Source organism: Atheta coriaria, unplaced genomic scaffold (assembly GCF_025399875.1).
Source record: "Atheta coriaria isolate IRGN ID8LTWV9N9 unplaced genomic scaffold, Caltech_Dcor_3.1 hic_scaffold_10_pilon, whole genome shotgun sequence".
NCBI lineage: Eukaryota > Metazoa > Arthropoda > Insecta > Coleoptera > Staphylinidae > Dalotia > Dalotia coriaria.
The window spans coordinates 5292967-5305221 of record NW_027045452.1 but is presented as its reverse complement, the minus strand read 5'-3'; the positions used below and the strand labels follow the sequence as shown (position 1 = coordinate 5305221).

The following is a 12255-nucleotide window of genomic DNA, read 5'->3' as shown; positions in this document are numbered from 1 at the left end:
CCGCGTTTTATGTTGTTTGGGATCTATCTTTGTAATCTGTTTTAGGTACAAAGTGTTCATTAAATCGCAGAATATCTACGGCTTTGTAAAGTTTTGTTGAAATTCGTATCACCACTTTGTATAAATTTATACCTTTGGCATGAGTAATATTCAGCTGTGACAAATTAATTATAATTACACCGGAAAGATTATTGTTCATCTTCTTGTCTCATTTTGGTGTCGCATCCGGTGAATAATCTTCCCAAATGGACTATAAATAATTCTCACAATTATATGATATCGAGGAACAGTAAAATTTATAAGTCACAGAAAAATAATGTTGCGAATCGATGATTTTCTATAGTCGCGTAGCTAAATTCAGTTTTACTCTTAGATTTTATTGAATTTCTCGAAAACTAATCAATTTAAATGGATTATTTTGCCATAAATCTCTGAAGTATTTAATTTCACATATAAATATCTTTATATTTTAATGATATTATTGCTCTAGCGAAAGTTATCGTCCAATTTAATTAATTTTTCCGAAAAAAGCACGTTTTACTTAATGTAAAGAAATAAAACCGGCCATAATACCATCCCTTCCCCTACTTGTTTATAATTACACATTAAATTCGTATAAATTATGCATTCGAATAAATGCGGCGTATAATTGCATTTATTTACGATGGTCTCGTGAACATATGCCGTACGTATCCTTCGAGTGCGTCTGTATTTTTCACCACTTTAGCTCGGACATTAAATTAATTTACGAAATGAATACGCATGAGTATATGATACGTATGTGAGCACTTGCGCTCGATTAAAATTTAACTAAACGAATGCGTCTGTCTGTTCGAATGAGTCGACATGGCTCTCATTACGGCGCCTTTAAAAATATGTAAATGTCGCTGAATCGACTTAATAAGCGTTGCCGCATTGCCATCATCGAACATTTTAATAAAGCATATAAAGTTTAATTGCAATTATGAAACAGAAAATAACACAATTTGTGTACCTACTTAAAAATTTATTGATTTTTTGTGATTGTTTTGCTTGCAAACGGATAAAAATAAATAAATTTATGAAAATGCAGCGGAGGCGAAAAGTAAATCAAATTTCACTGAGCGTATAGGCTTTGCCAAAAACTACATTTTACAGCCAAGAATTGTAGCTTGACGTGAGATATATCATGTTTTTAATGCATGAACCAACGTCGAAGATAAAGTGCCAAAGTATAATTTTTCAACGCTTATATTTTCACATTTTTAGATTCTTATTTTTTCCCAGTAGCCAAAAAAATAAACAAACATTAATGACGTGTTTTCGAAATATGTAATTTTACTACAACGTGAAAACCAATGTTATAAATTTCTTTTTATTTATTCAGGCAGGGTTTAATGAAATTAAAATGAAATTAATCAAAAGCAGAACGTGTTCCAAACGAGGTTATGTAAAGTTTGTTAAATTTTCCCGTGTCGATGATTGAGTACGTTAAATTTAGCTCGAGTTCCCATCGAAATTTCCACGCACATGCTGGAATTAACAAATTAATAAGCTTTGCCAAAGATACACCAGATATTAAGCTCGCGGCTTTATTTATAATTAAACCACACAAAAATCACCCACCAGAAAATGTAAAATATTCCCAATCTAAACTTTATAGCAGAGTAAACACAAGTTTTAATTTTGGAAGTTTTTGTGTTTCAAGCGGCATATTGTTTGCCAAAAAAATGCAGTAATTTCCTGTTGCCTATTCCAACGTTCACTAATAAGCACGCTGCGGCGCGTTGTGGATTAACATAAATTTCTATAATTAACGAAATTCCGGCGCGACCTATTTATAAAATCTTCCACTCATCTCTACTCATCCTCGGTGCGGCTTTGCCTGAAATTTAAATTTTAAAAGTGAAGCAAAAGAAACGTTTGACGTGAGTTCACATGAGAAGTTATGCCAGTTAGTTAACATTCGAGGCAATGACCGTTCGTTCATCTATTCGGTGTTTTTTTCACGTTTACTTTATTTTCGTAAATTTTACCTTTTCGACGCTGTTCAGCAAATAATAATGCCGGTAGCTCATATTATTTGTACATGCAAAGGTAGTTAAACAGCATAACCACAAATTTATTTATAAGTAGCGAGGCTATAATCGGTTTATTACGTACAAAATCAGTTCAAATCAAAATTAACCTGGAACGATTTCGAGCGGCCAAAGTCCTGTTAGCGGATCGAAATGAGAATTTAAATTATCGATATGCTATCGGTTGCATCACATGCGTTTATTTCGGTGTAGTGTTCCAATACGGCATTGCCGGCACAGAAACACCAAACCGCAACACAATTAAACATAACAAGCTGCTATACGAGTACTGGGATTCTTAATATGGGCACAAAAATGTTGCACGCGAGCTGGTTTAATATTTCGTAAGAAAATTTGCTCAATTTTTTATTTTGTACCAAATTTGACGCATAATTTGCACGAAAATTAGTCGATAATTTCTATATTTATACAACAACGCACAAAACATAAGTGACAGTTTGTTCAGGTCATTAAAAGTTTTTGTACAGACAATGAAAGTGCCGCATTTAGAGCGTAACAAAACTATTTTTAGGTTTGTCGTTAAATGTCAATAATAAAGTGCACCTGTATTATTGGAAAGTTCAATCCAGGCAGTTTTAGATCATATTTTGCCATTTCAATAGAAAATTATTAGCAAAAATGGCATTTGACGAGTCATTTTCTTTCGTATGCCATTTCATCGACATTTTACGATGGGTACGATGGGTTATTAATAATTTAAATGTCAAAAAATCGAATCATGATTCAAGATACAATTAAATACCAATACCCACGTGGGTTTGATCACATCAGTCATGTCCCGATAATCGCCAGCGGTTCGTCGTTAAACTGCACGAAGCATGCAATTTAGAGACATCGATATGTTGCTAATGGTGGCGCCAACAGATTGCTGGTATACCAAGTAAAAAGATAAAATAAATACACTTTAACTTGTTCGAAACATCGCCATCATGTGGCAGTGGTCTGTTGTCGGTCGTTCTAATAGTGAGGATATGTTATGTCGGTATATTTATGCGGCAGTTAGAATTCCAACGAAAGTCCGCACGCGTTAAATGTTTATAAACGACGCGACAACGTCCTTGATAAATAGATCTTTTATGTGTCGAGTTCTAAATATGTAAAATTAATTTATTAACACGTAATTAGCGAGTGTTTAATCAATTATTATTTTTTATTGTTATTTACATGTTCGGTACTTGTATCGCAACTCAAAGCATTGACGTATTTTCAACATTTTGGTTTGTTATTTAATTACGCGTCAACTTTGCTCAAACTACAAATGTTCTTCTTGATTTGCGAATTTATTTGACAGCTAAGTTGGATGCGCCCCGTTGACTGATTCTATATTCGTCCCGAACTCTGCAACTTGACATTAGTTACGCGACGCATACGCGTTCATGTACAATGTATGTAAAATAATAAGACCAAAGTGCCAGCGGCACCTAACGTTAAGGTGACGCTTATTTATATTTCCTTGCCAACATTTTCCACCATACGCAACATGCGACACTCGCGCATAAATAACATTAAACATGATTTCTTTATTTTATTATCTACGGCTTTATTTCGTTAAGTGCAATCAGTTAAGTCAATTAGTATGGACAATGTACATGTACATGTACTTGTACGTTCAGTATAGGTTAGGTTGTCGCGAAAATTCACCGCTCGCAGTTGCAATTCTAGGTTAGATTGCAGCGTTATTCAATTACAAGACGCTCTAGTTTAATCAGCGTCACGTTTGACTCGTTGGCGGCGATTTCCAGGTGAGGTGGAAAATGGAAGCCCGTTGCACCATCGTACAAAGTGTAATTAATGTTCACGTGCGCTGCCGAGATTCATTGCACCGGAATGGAAAGGCCAGGAAGAAATTTATTAAATGCGAGCGCCGCTGGTCGCACGTTGATTCCAACTCATTGTTGTGCTAATAAATGCATTCCGCTTGGTAGTTGCCAACTAAACCAAAAAATACCGATAACGGAAAATAGACACTAACGATGGTAAACTCATGTAACTGTAATGCAGACGGCGTTTGCGGTATAAGTACATAATTTTAATTATAAGTAATAACAACGTCTCATTAACCACATTTACGTCATTTTTAATTATTTACTTTAAAAAAATTTGCCTACACTTCCGAAATCTGTTACGTTTATGTTTAGAAAGTTCAATCGTGCAATTGATCAGTAAAATAGAGAAATAGAAAATAGATTTGAATATATAATACTCATTCAAATATTGTTTGTCAAATTAGTTACGCTAATAAACAGCCCAAGAAGCTTGTAAAGTCAATTTATCATTTTAATTATAAATAAAAATTTTAATATTGTAATGCGGAATGATTAATTGCTCAAAGTCACTTTTACATTCGTTGAATTTATAATACTAATGCTGAAACATATTTATTCGACTTAACATCTTGTTGCGTTTACAACAATAGAATAGAATTCGGTTTCGTTGTGAGTCATTCTGAAAACACTCGCGTTGAGCCACAAAAATGTTAAAGCCAAGGCAAAAAAGTAAAAATAATTTTTTGCGCGCTGGAATATAGAAAGTGAAGGATCGGTGGCACACTTGTCTTGTCACGCTTCGAATTACATCCATTTTTGCTACTGATATGCAACTGTAATAAAACATTGAATATGTACAACAACGTGAACTGTTTTTTTTTTCTTTTTATGTTTTAGATTCTACGATTGCGATTTATAAATAGGTATTCATTAAAAGCAGTTTAATTGCTGATTGTTGAGGAAGCACGTATAAAAATAATCGTATTGTTGATTTTATGTTCGACTGCAGACTCTAGCGCATGCTAGGCTTACAAATTGAACAAAACGCAGGCAATTAGTTGCAGCTACGCACTAATAATTTCTCATTCGGTTATCTGAGTGTTTTTTTTTTGTGCATTGCAGAAACAAAACGAGAAATTATTCAAACTTGAGATTTGGACAAGTGATTCATCGCAATGGAGAGGTCATAAATTGTTCGCCTCATATTATCAACCCCTATGTAGAAAAAAAAAAACGTGTGGGATGTTGGTAGAAACTTAGTTGCAAATTGAAATGAATGTGCCCCTTCAGGTCGGTTTCCTGTATCCCAACTCTGTTGAATTTTTGATGTTTTTCCTTGCTTGCAAGCATCTCCCAAGTGATCTAAGCTTCTCCCAAATGTTGCCAATAATTCAACAACAAACCAACTCGTTGAATTGCAATTGTCATAGTAAAAGTATTATTATTCTCGGGTATTTTTCGCATATTGATACATAGTTGATAGAAATTCCCGAAACGTTTCTCGCCAAAAATTTGCTTTATTAGAAGCGTCTTGAATCCGGCAGACCTAGTTTGGGCCAGACGATAAAGTTCCACCCACGATTCTGGAAGATTCCTTCAACGTGCGGAAACTCGAAAGCGCCAGCGCAAAACGAACGGAAAAGCAAACGATGCATATCAACGAGTTTAAGTTTTTCTTTGGGTATAGCATCACGTTATACAGAATCGAATCCAATAAAAAAACGGAACTAATTCAATATATCAACAATATCAATACGGAGCATGTAAATTTTAGATACTGAATGTGTTCACTTTCATCATATCGATGTGATTCTTTGAATTTTATCTAAAACTGGTTACACAACTCGATGTCACGTTTGTGGCCATGGGTCATGGTTGCTCACGTTTATATACATTTATTATTCTTTTTCTATTCTTCTTTTTTTTTTGTTATGGAATGTTATGAAAGATGATATTCGATCAACCTATATGATGTTGATGCGTAGGTTGTGCTTGGTTGTTGATGATGCTCGGAAGAGGTCGATAAGTGCGTGCGGCGTCGAGCGATGTTGATGGTAAAGAGACCGAGTCGCTCAGCATCCCTTGCTGAGCACCCTCAGCGCGGTCTGGTCGGCGGTGTTCGTGGCTAGTCGGCTTGGGATGCGGCCTCTTCCGCTGGGGGCTGTAGGTCGCGGATGTTGTGTGCGTTCCGGACTTCGCCGCAAGTGGGCGCCGGAGCCAAGGGTGGCTTCATTCCCCCCTCTCGAAGTGAGGTCCGTACGCAGAACCTCTCCAATTGATATTGCGTGGGTCCTAGGGACCGAAGAACCACGTAGGGGCCACTACTCGTAGCCGTGAGCTTATGGCGCGTGGGTTGGTGCCAGGGGACACGTCGCTTCACAAACATGTACAGCCGGAAGAGGTCGAGCGGGTTCTTCGAGACCGTCGGACACGTTGTGATCGGCGTGCGGCGCTCCTCCATAAAGGCGAGCAGCTTGTCTAGCCATCTTCGGCGATCCGGATTGTCGTCCATTCCATAGAACTTGTCGTGACTAACCGTTTTCTTCGAACGGTACGTTTCCTGAGGTGGCCGATGAGTTTTAAATACTGGACATGTAGGAGTACGCGACCAGCTGGGACTGCTGATCTCGTATTCTTCGTGCATCGAGTTCATGCCCGCGACACCTAGAGAAGGCACGGTACTCTGAGGCGTCGTGGGATGGTTGTAGTGGCTCATGTCGTTCTTGCGGGGCTTGGGCGTCGTGCACTGCGGATCCTCGCCGGACGCCGCAGAAGCACTGGGGAGGGTCGACGGCTGTGAGCCCTCGTCAAACGGCGTGCCATCGGAGCCAGTGGTGACGACATTGTGGGGTGGAGACGTGGACCTCCTAATGGGGCCCGTGGTGTCCTGGGCGCGGACGGCTTCGGCATCTGGCTGGGAGTGCCGGAAGGGTCTGCGGGCGACGGGTACGGTACCCGGCTCGAGGCGGATATGGTGAGCCACATCGGGGATGCGGCCGACGTCGACGTCGTGGGTTTGTTGTAGTCGGCCAGGGGTCCGACGGTGGACCGTGAGCTGGCGAGAGTGGCCAGGGGCCCGTCGATGGACCGTGAGCTGGCGAGGGTGGCCAGGGGCCCGTCGATGGACCGTGAGCTGGCGAGAGTCGACATCGACAGGGTGGCTGTCGTTATCCATCATCTCATGTGGCGGCGGGCCAGCGGTGAGCGGATGATGCGGGTTGGGCGTAGCGGTAGGCGGTGGCATCGGCCCACCGTCATGCGGATGGTTACTTTGTAAAAGGGGGCTGGTCGCCGGCGGCATGTTAGGCGGGCCCATACTGGGCGGCGGACCCATGTCGCTGAGGTGGTGGCCGACCGGTGGTGGGTACATGTGAAAATTGGTCGGCGGACCAGGGGTGAGCGACATCGGCGACGGCGGCGTGCCGCCAAAGCCCATCTTGTTGTTGTAACACGACTCGCGTGATTCTGCGAGCTCTAGGACGCGGCGTTGAGCCTGCACCAGCGGGACGGGCACTGGACGGCCAAACCGCGCGATTAACTGGTGTCGGACCTCCGCCCATGTGATGGAGCCCATTCGTGGGGCCACGTCCGCTGCGTACCAGTATAGCGCGTCGTGCGCGAGATAGCCCATGAGCATGGCTACCCTCTCGTTATCTGTTTTGCCGCAGACAACCACTTCGAACAGGTTCAGCCATAACTCGGCTTGCATGGTTCTACGTCCCGCGTACTTTTCGAGAGCGGCCATCTTGGGGCGCGTACTTCTACCGGATCGTAGGTCAATAATGGAATTTTTGCATACCTCTTCGAATCCTACCGGCTGCGCCAAAATGATGCGTAGGTTGTGCTTGGTTGTTGATGATGCTCGGAAGAGGTCGATAAGTGCGTGCGGCGTCGAGCGATGTTGATGGTAAAGAGACCGAGTCGCTCAGCATCCCTTGCTGAGCACCCTCAGCGCGGTCTGGTCGGCGGTGTTCGTGGCTAGTCGGCTTGGGATGCGGCCTCTTCCGCTGGGGGCTGTAGGTCGCGGATGTTGTGTGCGTTCCGGACTTCGCCGCAAGTGGGCGCCGGAGCCAAGGGTGGCTTCAATGTTAATATATCACTGGCACTTGAGTATTGGAATATGTTGAAAGTAATGCTTTCAAGATGAACAAGGTTTGGTATAAAGGGATAAAGAAAATAAGAATAATGAGAAGAGTGGACGACCCTCTGAACTCCATATATTTACATACATAATCCTCACATCACTTTTCTGTTTTCTCAATAACACTTCATATTTTGTCGAAAAAATGATTTAAAATCAATTTAAAAATTAAAAATTTAAAAATTAATTTAGAAAATTTATTGGATGGATACAAGATGGAGTAAAACTTTCTTGTAGTCATGTGTTTCGATTGTGTTCAATTCCGTTGGGGTTCGTTTCATAGGGGTCAAATACAAAGGACTTACACATGTGTGCACAATAGTAGTGCCCGGTTATTCCATTGTGTGTGTTAGCAAATTTGCGCAGCAAAATAAAATGCAGCATCAGTATCAACTCTGTCTGCGCTTTGTGCCTAGGTTCGCTTTCGTCGCGGTTTTCGTTTGTCCAGCATTTGCATAACCCATCATATCTCGTATCAGTGTTGAAACAGTGTTTTAGGTTTCGCCGCTTGAGCAGTTTTACTAGGTTGCTGTTTTACGGCACTTTTTCAACCCTATTCGCCGAATTTCTCAAAACTTGTTAATCATAGTCAAATAAAAATTGCATTTTTTGTTTCTCAATTGTAAGATTTTTATACTAGTTTCATCTTTTATTTCTAAAACTCATCATGCAGATGTGGCTTGTAGATTTTACATTATGCGCGTATTACGTGAGCTTTTTACACATGCACGACATGCGCGCGAAATAAAAGCGGGCGTCCCTTTTGTCGTGCTTCTCGTATGAGTTTTCGACATTGCGGCGTATGTACTCGTATAAGCTGTAAGCAGCTCGCCTTTTTATAATCGTCTGGTCTGGCCCTGGGAGGCTTGGAACGTTTTGGCTCTCCTCGAATTATACTAACTACAACGTGCGGTGTCCTTTGTTTAAGCAATCAAATTAGCTTTACTCGACGACTAATTCGTGATACGCACAACTGCGATCGTTATATTTTTTTATAACACGAAAAACCACAATAGATAATTTTATTGCTTTCTAACGGATTTCATTAAATCCAAGATGGACACGTATGATAAAATAAATTATTTTCCATTTCTAGATCTATATACATTTCAGAATTAATTTAAACTATATATGTTTTTAAAGCCCAATTATAAAAGCAATTAGAGCAGTAATTGTGGGAATTTGCGTCATTTATTACGATTTAAATTCGCACAAATTTCATTTTGCATTGCGCTGTACGTGAGTTTATTTATATTTTATTGTCGATTATAATGATGCATCTACAATGGAATCCGCAACATTTGCAAGATGTTAATCGATGTGCTCTATGGAATTTATGACTCAGCGAAGTCATTTGATTCTTACATAATTGTAGCAGTAATTTTTGACATAGATACCATGGTTTATTCAACTGTTAATTTTTGCGTTAAGTATTAAATTGTGCTGTCATTCTTAATCCCCAATTTCCGCTGGTAATTTCAGATAAAATCTGATTAAACTTTTAATTTGATCAATTTCCGTTGAAAATAACAATTGTGCATCATGTAAATCTTCATTATACTTTACCAACGCGTTAGTGTAATTTAAATTCTACTGATAATGATGTTAGTCACAACTAAAACTTAACTTATCATCCGAATGAGAATTAGTAATAATTTTATTCTAGCATGTTAAGTACCTAGTTGTTATCGTGTTTCACAATCATCGAATTTTACGAATATGAAATTTTACCGTCGTCGCTATTTGCGACTGTAAAGCATCTTCGGCTGATGGTATTATCCTTCGTGGTCGTTCGTAATGAAAACTTTAGTTTCGTGCTCGCAAATTTTGTAATCCACTGCGCGATGAATGTAGTTTATTAACAATAATGCACGTGTACACTCACGTTGGGAAATCTAATACACATAATAACAATAATAAGCACTCGGTGTAAGGTAGACGCACACAGAGACACACACGTAACACGATAACGACGTGAGTAGTTGAATCAGTTGGGCATATCGGCGAATTAAATTTGATAGTGCGCGCACACACGCGCTCCGCCTGCACCCACGCCACACGCGAGTGCGACTGCTGACGACGACGCCGACAGACTGAGTTGCCGAGCGTAGAGTGCGGTGCGAGCCGGCGACTCCTGCAAAAGTGATCGAAAAACGGGGAGAAGCGAAACGGCAGCCGCCGATTCACACCTAGTGATGATGGCTTGCACAGACGCGCGGTTTAGAAAAGTGCGATCGCGCGTTTGATGCTGGGTTCTTGAATATAATGGGGGAGAGTGGTTGGAAATGTGCGTTTTAAACGAGGGGTGAGAGCATATGACCAGCATACTGTGGCAGAACGAGTGTTTAGTTTAGATTTAGATTAAGATTGGGGGAGTTTACTGCTCAACATTCAAAAAGTTGTAAAAAAGAAACATCTGCATCATAATTTATCAATCTTTATTGGGTATTTTCCCAAGAAAACATATTTTTCGCATATCTTATATCTGAAAACTTAAAATATCAATAATTTTTGGCCCCTTACTTTGTCCCAATCCGCGAATTTTAACTTTAACTTTTCTATTAATACTTTCATCATTAGTCTAGAATATAAACGACTTCCCTAAGTTAAAGGGCTTTGTTAAGCCATTCCAAATCCATAAATCCTACGCGAAATAAATGACTTATGTCGGGACATCACGACAATCATTAGCAGCATGTGAAATTTTAACTTGAACATCGACAAGGGTTGATCCCTTGTAACTGTGGGAGGAACTTCTCATTACCACACTACTTTTTTTGATTTTCTCATGTAAGATTGCTTCGTGAGACTGATCACCAAATGAGGGTTGCCGATACGTTAATTTTCTTTCGAAGAACGACATGTGGGCGAATGGTAATAAATCTCAACTTCTTTGTCCCTTTGTCTATGTAAGACCACTGCATATGGTAATCCTTTGGAATTAAAATTTGGCCATCAACGGTATCCGTTTTCAGGGTTTAAACACTTTTTTATTGAATGTCTAGACTTAGGAATAGGCTCCATATTGGTGACGCCGGTAGAGTAGTAAAAATTTAATAACAACGCAAGTGAAAAGACAATAACAATAATAGTTTTTAGTGTCCTCGCAGCGTGACCGACGATTCATGTACAAGTAGCTGTTGCTGTCCTCAATTAATCCGCATAAATTTTATCAATTATTCCGTGTGCCGATAGTAGTCACGACTATAAAATTCGACAACGAATTGAATATAGAATTGAATAACTGTTCCGTTTCTTAGATTAGTAATTATGGTTTTGGAATTTTATTTTTTACGATTGTATGCGGTGACAAAGTGAGTAAATACGTGGAATTTTCTGACAATACCTACCGAAAACCTGCACAAAAGCGAAACGACAATTGCACACAATTGTTGCTCGAGAATTTACGACAACGACAGTACGTAACGAGCCGTATTCGCCGAACCGAAGATAAACCTTTAAAAAACGGCGCAAATATGCCGCATGCCAAGTTTCTTTACGATTTTCTCTAGTTTACAGTTTACCAAGTTCGCTACTCGAGCATTTCCCTCCTAGTCGGCATGATTTTAAATTTAACTTCGCCACAACTTGGGCACGACTATAGGCAAGCATGTTTACGACTCGTAATACAAGTTGCAGACTCACAGGCGCGACGCCATGTCGCTGATGAAAATGAATTGAAACAAACTGCATAAATTTCCTTCTTCGTTCATTCATTTCTTTGTTTTCCTGCGCCTCGCTGCAGATGTTTTGTATTGCTATAATTAATTGTTTTGGTAATTTTTATAGCATCTATTTTGAGCGTTTTTTTATCGTAATCAGTTGTTTATTGCCGGTTTTATACGATTGACGCGGTCTTTTAGAGTAATCGCGGTACGCGCCCCACGAATTAGCTTCCATTAAATAAATTGCTCACTCATTGAGCACTTGCCCGCACTGATGGCAAGCGAGTGGGATAAATACGGCAATAATTTGCTTGTTTTGGCTCTAGCATCGTTACTTCTCACCCGCCATGTTTTATTTGCTATACCATATCAAACCGCATGCGACTTATGAAGCAGGAGAATTGCCAAAACGCATTTTTGCTCGTTTGCTCCCACTGCTGCCTCATCGCAAAACTGTAGAAGCAGTTTGCAGGCAAAACCAACCCACAGAGTACCGCAAAAAATATAAATGTTGGCAGCGTAAACAAACGAATACTTCGAGCTTTCAAAAAACGAAAAATAAATTTACGAGCACACGAGTGAGTCGAAAATAAGCTAAATCCGAA

The 12255-nt window shown here is 40.1% G+C and overlaps 1 protein-coding gene across 8 annotated transcripts in view; it reads right to left on the bottom strand.

The window, feature by feature from the left end:
* Positions 1–12255, bottom strand: part of LOC135800714 (uncharacterized) — a 31610-nt gene that overhangs the window by 14227 nt on the left and 5128 nt on the right. The window contains exon 1 of one of the 8 annotated variants that reach the window (XM_065314032.1): positions 9664–10091. The exons of 6 other annotated variants lie outside the window; for them this stretch is intronic. The gene's annotated coding sequence lies outside the window, so the exon portion shown is untranslated. Of the gene's footprint in view, positions 1–9663; positions 10092–12255 lie in introns of those variants that run through there. One more of the 8 variants, XM_065314031.1, reaches the window with a different exon arrangement.